The 15459-nt window shown below is 37.4% G+C and overlaps 1 protein-coding gene across 2 annotated transcripts in view; it reads left to right on the top strand.

Moving 5' to 3' along the window:
* Positions 1 to 1154: 1154 nt before the first annotated feature.
* The window catches only part of TRPC4 (transient receptor potential cation channel subfamily C member 4), a 162066-nt gene continuing 147761 nt past the window's right edge, over positions 1155 to 15459 (top strand). The window contains exon 1 of one of the 2 annotated variants that reach the window (XM_079902605.1): positions 1155 to 1513. The gene's annotated coding sequence lies outside the window, so the exon portion shown is untranslated. Of the gene's footprint in view, positions 2807 to 15459 lie in introns of both variants that reach the window. The other variant, XM_079902606.1, reaches the window with a different exon arrangement.

The raw sequence follows: 15459 nt of genomic DNA, 5'->3' as shown, positions 1-15459 counted from the left end.
CTACTCAGATGGCTGCCCTCCCTGTTCCTTTCTGTTTTGTATTTATGGTACATTCACAGGCACATTTTTTATAGAAAAACTGCCAAATTAGGGAAGTTGACAAAATGCATCTCACCAACATCATGACAGAGATGGCATTTGTTATAAAGAACATATCCTGAGAGAGGCAGGAGCAGGCATTACAGAAGCTAAGGTTGCAAAGTAAAGTTCTCAGCCTTTAATGGGTATGTGTCGTCAGTGGTCCACTTTCTTTTGCATGTATTTTTAAATGTATTACAAAGGCATACACTCATCTTAGTATGTGGAATTCTGTTACGGGTTTATTTTAAAAGACACACACTTAAATATGTAGGCTTTTGTTTATCAGGCTGAGACAAAACATTACCTTAATAAACGTCAGCTTCACTTTAGTTTCTTAGGCATTAAAACATTTTAATTACTGATAATTAATGGGAATATAAGTTGTTTCATGAAAAAATACAAAAATATTTACTGCTCCATTGCATAAAATAGATTTTCATATATGCTGTCCTCCCCCTCCCTTGTTAGGCAGAAAGTAGATTTGTATTTATTATAAAGTTCATTACCATGTCTACAGATACATGTGTTCCTGCATATTTCATAATTGCCATTGTTTAACATAAAACATTTTACAAACTGTTTAAAAATGTTAAAGTACTTTTGTGGTAAAGAAGTGAAAAGAGAGAGATTTGAGGAAAGAAAGGAATCCCTTTGTTGTTTGTGCCTTTATTTTCTGGAGAGATATTATAGGAACCACGTTTGCTTCTGTGTACCTCAGTATTTGTAGATGACCTAGAAATTTACAACAGGGGTCAAGCCTGGGCTTGAGAGAAACCCATGAGAAGAGCCGGAAGCTAGAGAGAAAGAAAAGTTTAGAAATAAGAAAAGTTATTTTTTATAAAAAGCAGCATGCACATCACCCCAGGGGGTGATCTCTAGCAATATCCTCTTTACTCATGTAAATACTCAAAAAGAAAAAGAAAACAAACAAGCAAAAACCCCCTCAACTCTTGTGAACTTAGAAGGAAAATATAAAAGACAGCCAAGAAGGAAATTCTCTAATGTTGCACTTTGGAGTCTGCGTAGGGGTCTTGCTTGCCGCCTATTCTTGACTCCCTTGGGGGAACATTTCTTGGGAAGAAACTGGTCCTCCCAGCAGTCGCCAGAGCACTGATTCCCAGAAGGTGTAACGACGTGTGTGGCTGGGACAGGGAGAAAGGGTTGCCACTCATCTGTTGCACAAGCGCGAAGCTGGAGCAGGCATCTGCTGGGACGCAACGGGCGACCAGCAGCTCACCCCAGGGCTTTTGGAAGATAAAACGAATCAAGTAGAACCCGAGGGTGTCAAGTCGGGTATTCGCTAATCGCTAGCTAAGATTCCGCGTGGACGCCACTCTCTATTTTACAAATGGACTCTCCAGTCCCTGGGTCGTGACCAACAAAGCCTCCGTGAGTGACAAGCTGGGAATCACCGCGTCGCAGTGGCAAGCAAGTAAGTTATTGCCAACTTTGCCGATATATATGTTTTTCCTCTAAACACTTGGATCTTATTCTCAGGTGTGACCATTAAAGTGGTTGCCAAAAGATAACTTTTATCCTGAAATCTCAGTACGCTGATGGGAGCATCCATCTCTCTCTCTCTCTCTCTCCCTCCCTCCCTCCCTCTCTCTCTCTCTGTCTCTCTCTCTCTCTCTCTGTCTCTCAATACATCCCACCTGAAGCCACCGAGCTTCGCGCTTCTAGGCTGGTGCGCGTTTGGGGTTTTAGTTGATATTTGGAAACTTACTGATTTCCTATGCCTGTTGCAAAGACAGAGCTGGATGAGGGTGGGTGGAACGCTGCCTCGTTATTTATTCATTGCGACTGTCTCCATTGTTGACACTAGTAGGAAGCCGCAGACGCCTGCTCTTGCAGGGGAAGTCTGACACCTTGAGGACGGGAGAGCGGGTGCCGGGACCCCAGAAGAGCCAGAGTGAGAGAAGCTTTGAGAGTTACGGGGTGAGGGTGGCGGTTACTTTTTCAAGTCAGGCGAGCTGCCGCCCGGGTGCTTGTTTACTAGGGTGGGAGCAGGGTGCTCAGAAGCCGGGTCCTGACGCGAACTGGAGTCGGGCAGCCTGCAGAGCTCGCCCGGAGCCTGGAGGTGTGTCTGGCTCGCCTCCAGGATCACTGGGTGGGTTCTGGCCACCGACAGGGCTGGATGACCGCTGGTTTGTGGTGAGCTCGCCTGCCCCCAAACACTTGGTTCACCCCAAACATTTGGCCCCAGGAGGCGGAGGGTATTCCTGGACAGCCGAGCCGGGGTCCTGCCCTCGCGCGGGTCCCATCCACCGCCAGGCAGAGCGGTGCGTGGGACGCGCATCTTCACGAGTGGTCCCCTCCGAGCCCGGTCTGTGCGGACCCCGAGTCAGGCAGCCGCCGGAGATGGAGGGAGGGGTGCCTTCCTCTGGGTTCATCGGCTGACAGCCGTGGGAACGCTAACTTTATCCGGAGGGGTCCGTAAGGGCGAGGGTGGGCGAGGTTCTCCTCCCCCGGAGCTCACCTCCCCCTCCAGGGCCTCCCCTCCCCCGCCTCCCATGGCATCACTCTCAGAGCATCCTCACTCCGCCCAGTTCGGTGCCAGCTGCGTGGGCTCCAGCTTCGTGCGTTTTCCTTGGAATGCTCCAAAACTCGGCGGAGACTAAGGAAATCCCGTTGGAATTTGCCGGGCGTGCTCTCACCCGGCAAAGCACCCGCGCCGCCGACCTTGACTCGATCCCTCTTCAGCCAGAAGATTACAACTTTGCAGGTAAAGAGGGTGTCGCCTCAGAGCTCCATTTGACCCGAGCTATACCTCGCCTGCTTTCTGGGATCTCGGTTAAGTTTCTCAAGCTGCCTGGGAAGCCGGCTGTCTCTTGGGAGGCGGACATCCCTGGGGGGTTACGAGTTCAAGAGGCTCCGGCTGCACGGTTTCTCTTTAAGGCTTGGGACTGGGTCCGTGAAGCTTTCTGTGATGGACCCAGGCTGAGCTGGAGTTCTCAGCCTTTCACCGCAGCCGGCTTTAAAGCAGGGGAGAGGGCAAAGAGTGAACCCCCAGTGTGACTTATATGGTACTCAAAGCAGCAGCAGCCACGATATGGAGCTGGGAAAGAAGGCTGTTTTTAGCCTTTTATGCATTTAGGGAAAATGGAGATCTTGGTGGCCCCTGGGCGTATATAAGTGAGCCCTTATATTCTGGTACCTAAACTGGGGTAATGAAGAAAGGATAGTGATCAATATCCTGTCGATCAATTATACTCTGCGTCATTTTCATTCTCTATCAAAAAACAGAAACACTTATCCGTGTCGCTGGACCCAGGCTAGGGATTCATAGTTTGCTTGGCAACTGAAATTCCAACTAAGCCAATGACCCTGTTTGCTACTTGGCTGAATCACTGAGATTTGCTGCACAACTTGTTGTTCTAGCTGAGAACTCAGCTGCCTTTTGTGATGAGGTAACTAGAGACTACTGGAAGGGGATGGACGGTTGGGAGAGATTGAGACAAGGGAGCTCCGTGTCTTGTCTGTATTCACCATGCTGTATCCACTATGGTGTAATCCTGTTCACATGGTTTCTTAGGGTGGCCCTTCATGGTTAATATCCACAGGGGACAAATGCAGCAGGTCGCTTACTCTGAGTAAGCACCAAGCCAAAGGAGCAGGGGGAGACAGAAGCAAGGTTTACTTGTTTTATTAAAAGGAAATTTAAAACATACTTGTAACACTGAAAAAAAAATTCCGTTCTCATATACTTTCTGGATTTCCTATTACAGTAATTGCTGCACAAAACATATTACAAATTCTTTAAGAGAAAAGGGTAGCTAGAGTTTGTTGTGTTTTTTTTTTTTTAAATTCTGAATTAGGGAGAGTAAGAGTGGGTGGATATGTTAAAACATTGAAATCGTCATCACTGTGTTATGGTTGGCTATTTATACTTAGATTTGTAATACCTACTTCTGTTCACCCGGACAGTAGACCAAGAAACACGTCTCTTTTAAGTATGGAAGGCAAAGAATCAATAAGATAAAGGGATAACTGGCAGTTCGAATATTAGAATCAAAATTTAGTAAGATATTGCTAAAGAAGCACTTTAAAAACTATATTTATAAATTAATGCAGTTAATGCAAATCAGTATGTCAGTAGAAGTTAAATTGGCTTTACCAAAGTATTTTATGCAAATGTCTTGAATTAATGGACGGTTAGTACAGGTAGAAAGCAAGCAAGCACTTTCATTGTTCATGAATGAGACCACAGAGCTGGAGACCCTTTCAGTAGAGCTGATCAGAGCTCAGCTACCCTGCTAAGCTTGCCGTTGTGGAGTGAAGTGCCAAGAAGGTTACACACAAAGAGAAGTACTAACAGGTTAATTAAATTGATACATAAGATGTACTTAATATTCATTGAGTGAATGAATATATAGTTAGGTAGGCAGACAGTTTAAGGCATAGCAAGAAGATTTGTAATTGCAAATTTAGAAAAGTTCTTCCACTTAGTTAAGAGCTTAAAGGAACATGGGCATTCATCAAAGCATAATTTATCTCAGCTCAACAGGTAAAAGAAACATGTATCTTTAGTAAATCCTGTCAAATATTAACTCTGAAAATCTTGGTTTTTGAAAAGTAAGTTTCAATTTACTTGCTTAATGGTCATTCTCACAGATATAAGAGGTGGAATAAATTTTCCATTACTTATAAGCTTTAACATTTTGTAATTTTTACATTATTTGTTTTTCTGTGGCAGTTATTCCTATAAAGCCAAGTTCAAAATGCAAAGAGAAAACCTTGAGAAAATTAAAGTTCTATATGAATTTTATGGCCACTTTATTAAAATGGTAAGAGAGCAAATAACTTTCCACATAAGATAAACTTTATTAACGCATACTTTATATAAGTAGGAAATACCAGACATTGCTTTTATTCTTTCTGATTAGGGGAATTTGAATATCATGTTCAGTACATACATTTTAAACTTTTAAACTTAAACCCTATTATAAATGTGATAAATTTCTATTGAAGTATAATAATAACCTCTAGGGATGCACTGATTAACCCCACTGAATTGAAAATACTTTCACAAATATATTGTAGAAAATATTGTCATAGTTTTATGCCTGCGTGTTTAATTGTCAGGATAATTTATGGCAATTCAGATTATCAACATTATATTTAGCAACTGAAAACTGACAATCTGACTTTTCTGATTAATTCATATAGGAACAAAAATAAAGACATGCACACTTTTGTTCAGTAGTTAATATTGTGAATATCAGTGCTCCAAGAGATAAAGGATTTTGTAAATAAAGATATAGAAGAAATGCTAAACACTAGCTAGGAAAGTAAAACTGTGGACTGAATATTTTCTTATGAAAATGTGCTTGGTTTATTTTTAAAAACAAGCTAAATGAAGGGAAATATAATAAACTATTAACTTTTCTTTTTTTCAAAATCATAATTGCTGAACATTTTATGAGATCAGATTCTAATGTGCATCTTTTCCTCCCACGTTGTATTGTCTGGGCCAAACTGAAACTCGTGTTACTCACCTCTTTAATATCTATGGAAAACCTACCATAAGCATTTTGGTTCTTATTAAAAATAATGGGGCTTCCCTGGTGGCGCAGTGGTTGAGAGTCCGCCTGCCGATGCAGGGGACACGGGTTCGTGCCCCAGTCTGGGAAGATCCCACATGCTGCGGAGCGGCTGGGCCCCGTGAGCCATGGCCGCAGAGCCTGCGCATCCGGAGCCTGTGCTCCGCAACGGGAGAGGCCGCGACAGTGAGAAGCCCGCGTACCGCAAAAAAAAAAAAAGATGAAGAGACAGCTCAAAACAAAAACCTTATCTTTTCACCTCATTTATGCTTCATCATGCCGCACAACACATACTCATACCAAATAAACACTAAAACTTGTTAATTCAACCCAACTTAAATTGGACATTTGCTTCTGTCTAGTTGTGATGAAAAACTGCTTTAGAACTATCTTTCCTCCTCCTAGTTCTAATCCTCCAAGATGCTTTGAGACCTTAATATTTTAAGAGATTTGAGAATATTTTGATCAGGGATGTAATATCATAGCTGTATCTTTTTAATCAGTACAAATAAAGACCTGATCTCTGAAAACATTAGTACTACCAAAATACGGTACGATGAAAAAATACATTTAGGAGAAGAAGCTCTTCATCTGTGAAACTGAAAATTAAAGACACATGCATTGGAAATGTATCAATTTAAAACTACATTGTTCCATGAACTATTCAGTAAATGTAGATATACTTAAATTTTTTAAAAATCTCAGTCATCCCTCTGAAAGTTCAGTTTCACTTAAACAGGTTATAAAAGAGAGACAATAGTTTCAGTACTTGATATTTTCTTTTAACTGATATCCCATTAATATTAGTATACGTTTTGTCAATCCTTATAAAAATGTTTTGCAGTGTCACTGAGTAACGGCTTCTTGAGAAGCAACAGATGACACATGGGCACAGTTTTATTCATAAAATTAGAAAATGTTAAGTAAAATGTTAATTTAAAAACATGCTTTGATGGCTTTATCTAGCACACTGCATTCTTTTTGAGAAATGGCAAGTGAAATGTAATGAATCAGATATGCATTCGTTACACTCTGCCTGTAGTTTGCTATGTTTTTGAAATATGTTGAAAAAGTTACCATAAGTCATTCCTTGAACAAATATTATCAAGAGTAAATTTTACTTAAGACAGGAAAACAGGAACTATTATGAAAAAAGGAAAGGAGGAAAAAGAGAGGGGGCCATTATTTATGGGTACTTAAGGTATGGCAAGAGCTATGCTAGAAACTTAGAAAAAAATTTTTTTCTCACATTTATCTTCACATCTATCCTAACACTAAGGTATTATTACTACCTTTTAACAAATCTGAAAAGACTAAATTACTAAAAAAAAAAAAAAAAAAAATCACAAAGCTGCTTTATGGTAGAGTCAGGATTTGAACCTATGTCTACTTGATTCTAAAGCCAATACTCTTTTTCCTTGATTCTTATGGTCTCCAAAATAAAATTAGTAATCTTTTAACAAGATCCATACAGTCATTGTATTCTTGCAGCCATTTATTGCTTGAATTTTTCAAATGCTATAACACTGGGACATAATTATGAGGCTAGACCCCATTATGAGGCTAGAATTTGAAACAATGCTCTTAACTAAAGCTCCATGGGTTTTGAAGCAGAGCAGGAGATGAGCTACTCAGCTCAAGCTAGTTTCTTAAAATTATTTCCTTTCTTACTCTCAAATCTAAATGTAACATATGTGGAAAGAAAAAAAGGCTTATTTTCATGGATAGCATTCAAGGTAATAAATTTTTAAATAGTCATGAGATTATAATTTCTAAATAAAAAATTGTCATTCAAAACTTTAGAACATCTGCAGGCTGTTGATAAAATGTCTTTGTACAAAACACAGTCATGTTAAGACAGGTTTATATTGCATCTTATTAGTGTTATATGAAATTTCTAGACAAGTGTTTGTTTTGTTATCATTTTAAGTTCCTAATTATTTTGCATGTCCCTTGGTATTTAATGAGGGGAGTGCTCTTTCATGCATCCCAGAAGATATCTGTCAGCTGGTGGCACATTTTAACAAACTTCCCATGGGTTTTTTTTTTTTTCTTTAAACCTACACCTGAATTTAAAACCAATGTGCTTAAATCCAAAAATCTATTTATGTCAAAAATTGAGGAAATAACTTTTTTGAATATATCTCATACCATTACAAAAATTAGCACTGAAGTGGTATCCATTCAGTAGATATTGTTTGAATATTAGTAAATGAATAATTGAATAAATAGATGAGTGACACACAAATTAGATCTTCATCTTTGCATTTGCTGGCAAAGCTCCCTCTGTACAGAATAACTTTTCCCTTATTGCTTCCTGTCAAAATGTTCTCCGGGCACCAAAACCTAGCTCAATATCACTGTCTCCTTGAAAGTTCCCTTTATGTCTCCAGCTGTCGCACGTATAAACACAAGCAAAACCCTTGTTATATTCTGCCTTGCAGATGGGTAGAGGTATATCTCCTGAACTAGACAGTAAACTCCTTTAAGAAACCCAGAGAATGGTCAAAAAATGTGTGAGGTTTTTTTTTGCGCTACGCGGGCCTCGCTGTTGTGGCCTCTCCCGTTGCGGAGCACAAACTCCGGATGCGCAGGCTCGGCGGCCATGGCTCACGGGCCCAGCCGCTCCGCGGCATGTGGGATCTTCCCGGACCAGGGCACGAACCCGTGTCCCCTGCATCAGCAGGCGGACTCTCAACCACTGTGCCACCAGGGAAGCCCAATGTGTGAGTTTTTAAGTGACTTTGACTGTCAAAAATATTACGCTTTTGCAATTAAGCATACTTAATTTATTTCAGTTTTATAATTCCATTGCGAGCATATAATTGTGAGCATATTTATTTAACTAATGAAGCCATTAGAATGATAATTTTGCACTTATGTGATATAGTGAGTACTATATTACTTCCTATGTTATAAAACGTAACCCGCCATTATTCAATGGACATAAATTTCAGTCAACTTTTATGTCCATTATTCAATGGACATAACTTTCAGTAATAACTTTCAGTCAACTATAATGCTCATTTTCACAGGATTTATATAACCAATTATATTATTAATGTGCTTTAGTTTAAGTGGTGCTGTGCTGAAATTCTTAGGAGGGAGTTTAAGTTCTATTACACCATGAGAAGTGTGATTAGAGTTGAAAGAGGACAAAACAAGTATTTCTCAGGAATACCTACTGAACTAAAAGTCAGAGACTTCTTTGGTGTGATTGGATTTGGTAAATTAAGCTAAAAATTCATGTCAAAACCTTGACAGTATATGATGTCCAACTGTGGGTGGCATGAGCTATTATTTTTTGGAGGGTGGTTGGTGTATTTTTAGTCTTTTTATTCTACTTAATTAAGAGTAAAATTCTTACAAATGAAAGTGTATGAACAGTGTTCAGGTACTCTGCTACACTTTTAATATATTTTACCTCTAAATGATAGTGGAGAAACAACACAATTGTGTAAGCTAGTACCCTGTGCATACCAGGATCATAGTTCATAGCTCATGGGATCGTAATTTTCATTTTCACAGAATTAAGATAATTAGTGTTCAACATATGCTTTTTGAATGGGTGAATGGAATCAATGAATGCATGGGCGATTGTTGTCAGCTGCTATGCTCAGCCTCTGTATTTTAATATGCTGTACCTTCAAGGAACTGGTCACGTACCAATATGAATCCCCCCAAATATGATAGAAGGATGAAAGGACAGGCGTGGTGCATAGTGTACACTGAGTGAAGGATGGAGAATCCATCATGCTTTCTATATAATCGTCCTTACTGTTTGTGAAGCATGGGTATCGTTTTATGTAAAGATCTCTTTACATCAAATCTTTAGGCTGTATGAGCTGAAGATCACATTGAAGGCTACACTTTAAATGAATTCTCTTCTGTGATAGTTGTAGTTTGACAAGCAATGTTGGGATTCGTTTAACTGTAGAAATATATATATATATATATATATATATATATATATTTGCATTTAAACATATACCAGCTCTTAAAACCTGCACTTAAATTCATTAATTAAGCATAAATTATATATATCTCCATCTGTATGGACTGTATATGTATATATATGTAAGCCTGTACATATAGCTATATATAATGCTATATAAGTAGTACAGAATGATACAGAGTGGGAGATTGGGGATGAGATCTTAAGATGATGCTTACAGAGTAATTATCAGAGACAGGGAGATAAAAATTGTTAGCAAAGAGGGTAAAGTAGCCTATAAAAGACAAAAGAAGTTTTTTGCCAATGTATCAGTGTCCCTGTAGAAAGGTTAGATAAGTAATGAATGGCTTGGAAGTTCATCTAATTCAAAAGTCTTTTTTTAAGCAAATGCTCAAATCTTACCAAATGATTTTTTAAAATACTATATACATATATGATACATATACACACATATAGAATGCTTCATGAAGGACTTATTTAATGCATGGCAATCACTCTACTAGATGCTGAGCATACAGAGAGGCACATACTACCTTTTGGTTTAAGATTTCCAAAAAGGATTCTCATAAGCCTCTTAATATGTTCTAGTGTCCCCTGTTATCTTGTAGATGTTTTGCTGTTTTATTGTCACCTGATCTCTTCTCATGGAAATAGAAAACTTATTAGGAAAATAACAAGTCATGCTAAAATAAATATAGTCTATATTTAGAATTAAAAAAAAAAATAACATCAGGTCATGTTGGAAGAAATCCAAATGCATCTTCCTTGCTTCCAATTGTTTTCTGTAAGGGTAGGGCTTAGAGTTTCCAACCAGAAATTTATGTTAAATTTAAATAGCATTATTGACACTGTTAAAGATGGTGCTTTCCTTTTATATATAGATATTACTGAATTACCATTCAAAGGTGATGTATTTTAGCAGATAAAGTGTTTTCCAAAGTCTTGATGGATTTATGGTGATACAGCCGCATGTTGCCCAATGGCCCTTTGAACCAATGAAGCAAACCTAAGAGAAGAAGCCAGTTTTAGAGCTAGGGATATCTTGACTTGGATCCTCACCCCCCTATCCCTTTGCCTTGGTACATGAAAAACTTTGGCTCAAGATATTCTTAGATGGATGAAACTATCCTAGAATCATCTAAGAGTTCTCAGTATCCACTGTTAGTGTTTCTAGGAAGCTCTTCTGTCTACAGCTGAGCATGTATTGAAGGCCTCGAAATAGGCCAGCTACCTCATGGTCTTAAATATTGGGAACAAAAAGGGAGCTACACTGAGCTACATTCATGTTTCTAGAATCATGTTTGGGGGAGTACATCCCTAGGACTATCCACTCTACCAGAAATTTTTTGTGTCTGAGAGTTATCATGTGAAATAATCAGAGTGCCTGTCTCGAAGCCTCTAATAGCCTCTGCAATTAAAGAGAAAAAAATATTTTTAAAGAACACTCAAATATTCGGGTTATTATTGCTCTGTAGGATATTAAATAGCTTTGTATCTAAAAAAAAAGATATGTCTCTCTGTATGTGCTGTATAAAAAGAAAATGTTGGCAGAAGGAAAAGACTTCTTTGCTTATCTGGTTCATTTTAACCTCACAGCTTAACATTCTGATTTGTAACGTGCAAACTACTTAGAGAACTGAACCATATATTTTCATTTAGCACTCCAGCACATTCGTGGAACAGAGTGAACCAGCAAGTAATTTTGCCCTTTCATGAATAAAAGAAGCCTTAATGAAAAAACATTTCATTATAATAGTGCTTATGATAAAGAATTTTTCCCAACATATAAGATATCAAAAAATCTAACCTGAAGAACAAAAACTGCTTTTGTCAGTTGTACTTAACAGTGAATCACTAGAACCAGAATTTAAAACCTAACTTTCTAATCTTCTTAAATATTTTCTTACTGGTTATTACATTGATATAATTGAAATATTGGGAACAATTAAATATTAAAATTACCACTTTTTTTTCAACAAATTGAGTATTTGAAATGATCCACTGTTGAATAACTTAGGTATATTTGAACCATATAACCTTGATTCGTTTCAGTTTATTTAAAGAGTTATTTGAAAACTGAACTACTATCTTATGAGTCAAGATCCTCTCATCTATAAAAATATATAATGTGTCAATTATTTAATGTGATTAAAGATAACCTCTGCTCATAGAATGCATCGGTATTCAATAGCTTTTAGGAGTGTTTCAGAGTCTGCCAGAATTTGTTTTGATTTGAATCATAATAAAATGGATGTACAGGTATAACAAAGACAGTGACTGCTCAAAGGGTTTCATACACCCTTTGGTTCACTTCCAGTGCAGCATTCAATAATATCTACTGCTTGCACTCCGTCCTCATATCTACAGATGGGCATCTTCAATTGTCTAATTGGTCCTGTGTTTAAGGCTGCTCCCTCATAGACTGGAGGCTGATGACAGAGAAGTGGCCATATAGGAACCAACATTCTCTGCTGCCTCTACCAGATCAGGGTACTCCCGTATGCAGATGGCAAGTATGATGAACATTTATTTCTCTGAAGATTTATAAAATTGTGGTAAGGTTCTGTGTTCATGGTGAAATTTCATTGCAACCTCTAATGAATCATGACTTCTGATAAAATACTCTTGTTAGTTTCTTTTCTTTAGGTTAGAGATAAAAGTTTCTTTCTAATATATTTAAGAAAATTTCATATCAAGAAGGGCTTAAGCAAAGGATTTTAAGAAAGGAAATTTCACATTGTTACATTCTTTCTTGGTATACAAGGGGCACGATTAAACTATTGTGTTTAAGAAAAATGGTCAGTTGTATGCTCTGCTCCATTATGAGGGGAAAGTCATTACATGATGGTGCTGGGATTTCTGACCATTTTTGTGTTTTACACTAAAATAAATGCTGACCATAATCATAAGGATAAATATTATATGAATTCACTATAAAGATCTATATGAATATTTTAAATGTCTTGTCTGAAATAAAATACTTACGATATACTACTGATTTATTAATCATAACTACTCATTCATTTTAAAAAGAGTTTAACCCTTTAATTTTAATTCATGCAGCAAATACTTTCAGTTTATTTTCTTAAAATTCACAGCAGTACTTTGAAAGTGTTTGCCAATTATTTGACATATATGTGTAAGACCAACCAATGCAAAACGTTTACCTGACTATTGATGAGCTATAGTCGTCTTTCTTTCTTATCACAGAAGAAAGTGGAAATAAACTTGAGGGACAGTATATTGATCTTTTAAAAAATAAAATTTTATACACGCTGACATACATGCATTTGGTGGAGGGGTGGGCTGAGCTGGATAGACTTAATTTTTTTCAAGAACAATTATAAACCTGTTTCATTTTTTAATTTTGGTTTTCTTTTTTATTTTTATAATTGCAGATGCTACACCTGCTGTCTTTATATGCCCTCTGTTCCTTGTAGCACCGCCATGCCTCTGTGGGCAACCAAGCGTCCTCTTCAGCATGTTTAGTGTCAGTATGTTGGCAAAAATTTTTCTCAGTTTTTGTTTGATTGAAAATGTTTTTATTTGATCTCCCTTTTAAAGCTATTTCCATTGGTTATAGTATTCTAGAGTAAAAATTATTTTCTTCCAGTACCTTATGCCACTCAATTGACTTTTGACTTCTGTCATTTCTGCTGAAACGTCAGCCATCAGTTTGATTGTGGCTCCTTTGAAGGCAACGCGTTCTTCGTTTTTGGTTGCCTTTATGTTTTCTTTTAGTCTTTCGTTTTCAGTAGTTTTACAATCATGTACCGAAGTGATCTCTTTGGATTTCTGCTGCTTGGCGTTTGGAACATTTCTTAAGTATGGCTTGCTATCAGTTTTGGAAAATTCTTGGTCATTATCTCTTCAGAGGTAGTTTTGCACCTACCTTTTTTCCCCCTTAACACCCCCAGTTACACATTTTTTTTTTCCTTTTTAGTCTGTGTCATATATCTAGTATTCTTTTAATTCTTCTTTTAATGTATTTCCACACATTTTTGCTCTCTGTGCTGTAATCTGGATATTTTTAATAGCTTTATCTATCCTCTGCAAGGCAGATAAAATGGGAGTAAACATCTTAATCCAACCAGAACCTAAGCTGATGAGAGGCTAATTTCAGACTTTGCAAGCCCATAAACCCCTGGTTGACCCCGTTGATATGTTATAAGACCCCAGGGTCTGAGAACCTTGGCTATTTAATAGATCGCTTCTCCTTGAAGGTTCCTGAATATGAATTTTTCCTCTGCATTTTTGCGAGATTGATGAACACTCTAAATTTCAGCGGCTTTCTGATAAGTGTCTTACTTATTTTCCTGCAAAGCTTAAGATTTTAACAAATGCTTTGAGAAAATTGCTGCTGAGTGTGAGACTCACTTCCATCTGTCTCTCTTCTTACCAGGACATGAGAAACTTGTATTTGCCTTGGCAGAAGCATTGAGGGGAAATGTGGTTTGTAGAAGGTCAGGTCATCTCTCTGTGGTTTCTCCCTAACTGAGATATTGGCTTCTGAAGTCCTAGTCAGCTCTGTGACTCTTTTTTTTTTTAAGTTGATTTTTTTAAAAAAAATTATTTTATATTGGAGTACAGTTGATTTACAATGCTGTGTTAGTTTCAGGTAAACAGCAAAGTGATGCAGTTATACATATACATATATCCATTCTTTTTTAGATTCTTTTCCAATATAGGTTATTACAGAGTACTGAGTAGAGTTCCTTGTGCTATTCACTAGGTCCTTATTGATTCTCTATCTTATATGTAGCAGTGTGTATATGTTAATCCCAACCTCCTAATTTGTCCCTCCCTGCCCAACTTTCCCCTTTGGTAACCATAAGTTTGTTTTCTAAGTCTGTGAGTCTGTTTCTGTTTTGTAAATAAGTTCATTTGTATCCTTTTTTTAGAGTCCACATATAAGTGATATCATATGATATTTGTCTTTCTCTGACTTGCTTTACTTAGTATGATAATTGGAACTTTTCTTTAGACAGAGATTTGTTTATTTGCTTGTTTGTTCATATTTACCCAGCTTTTCTAAATGTTATCAGAAGGAATGTTAGTCCACTACATGCCATTCTATCATAGTCAGAAACACAAGTACTTCTTTTATATTTTGAATTTAATGCCGAAAAATTGAGTCAAAATGTTTAAAAGAAAGAAATTATACTTATATGGTATAGTATAGATACATATTTATACCCACAGAGAGATGAATATAGCAACTGCAAAGGAGTTTTGGAACGTTTAACCTGCTTTTTTTTATTAGCTCAGGAGTAACATTAGTCTTGCAAAATGACCAAGTCTATGACATTAGAACAACCATTTTAAACCATCATTTTAAAGTTATTTTGTATAAAATAATAAATTCTAAATAAAACCGTATTTATGTGGCTCAAATCAATTGTAATTAAGTTCCAACCAGTAGCTCTTTCTTATTGAATAACAGAGACACTATTAACTGAACAAAAAGTAGAGGCAATATAATGCAGTAGCAATATGACCTCTGTCACTGAGGTGAGATTTTTTTTCAGGCTTGTGGTTTTCTGAGTAATCTTCATTTCTCCATTCGAAATCCATTATACAAGGTTGGGAAAGTGTCATCGCTCACTGCTGTTTGTGTTAGTTATAACTGTTATTGCTAAAATTGCCTAAGGCCTGAAATGTTTCCTTAATGGTGTTCTGCAGATGTGCCCAACATTATAGTAACCAGTTCATGTAACTTAAGACGTCACCCGAACCTACCTATGAGATATTATCTCTGAATTTTTCATCAGTATCATTCAGCATTTGATTAATATATCTGCTAGTTGTGTTCATATGATCCAAATCAGACCTTGTTTACCCTGAGACGTGCACTATTGTCTTTTTTGAAAAAATATACAT

The sequence above is a fragment of the Stenella coeruleoalba genome (assembly GCF_951394435.1).
Source record: "Stenella coeruleoalba genome assembly, chromosome: 18".
NCBI classification, from domain to species: domain Eukaryota; kingdom Metazoa; phylum Chordata; class Mammalia; order Artiodactyla; family Delphinidae; genus Stenella; species Stenella coeruleoalba.
Note: the sequence above shows the minus strand (reverse complement) of the source record. Positions and strands in the feature narration are given on the sequence as shown.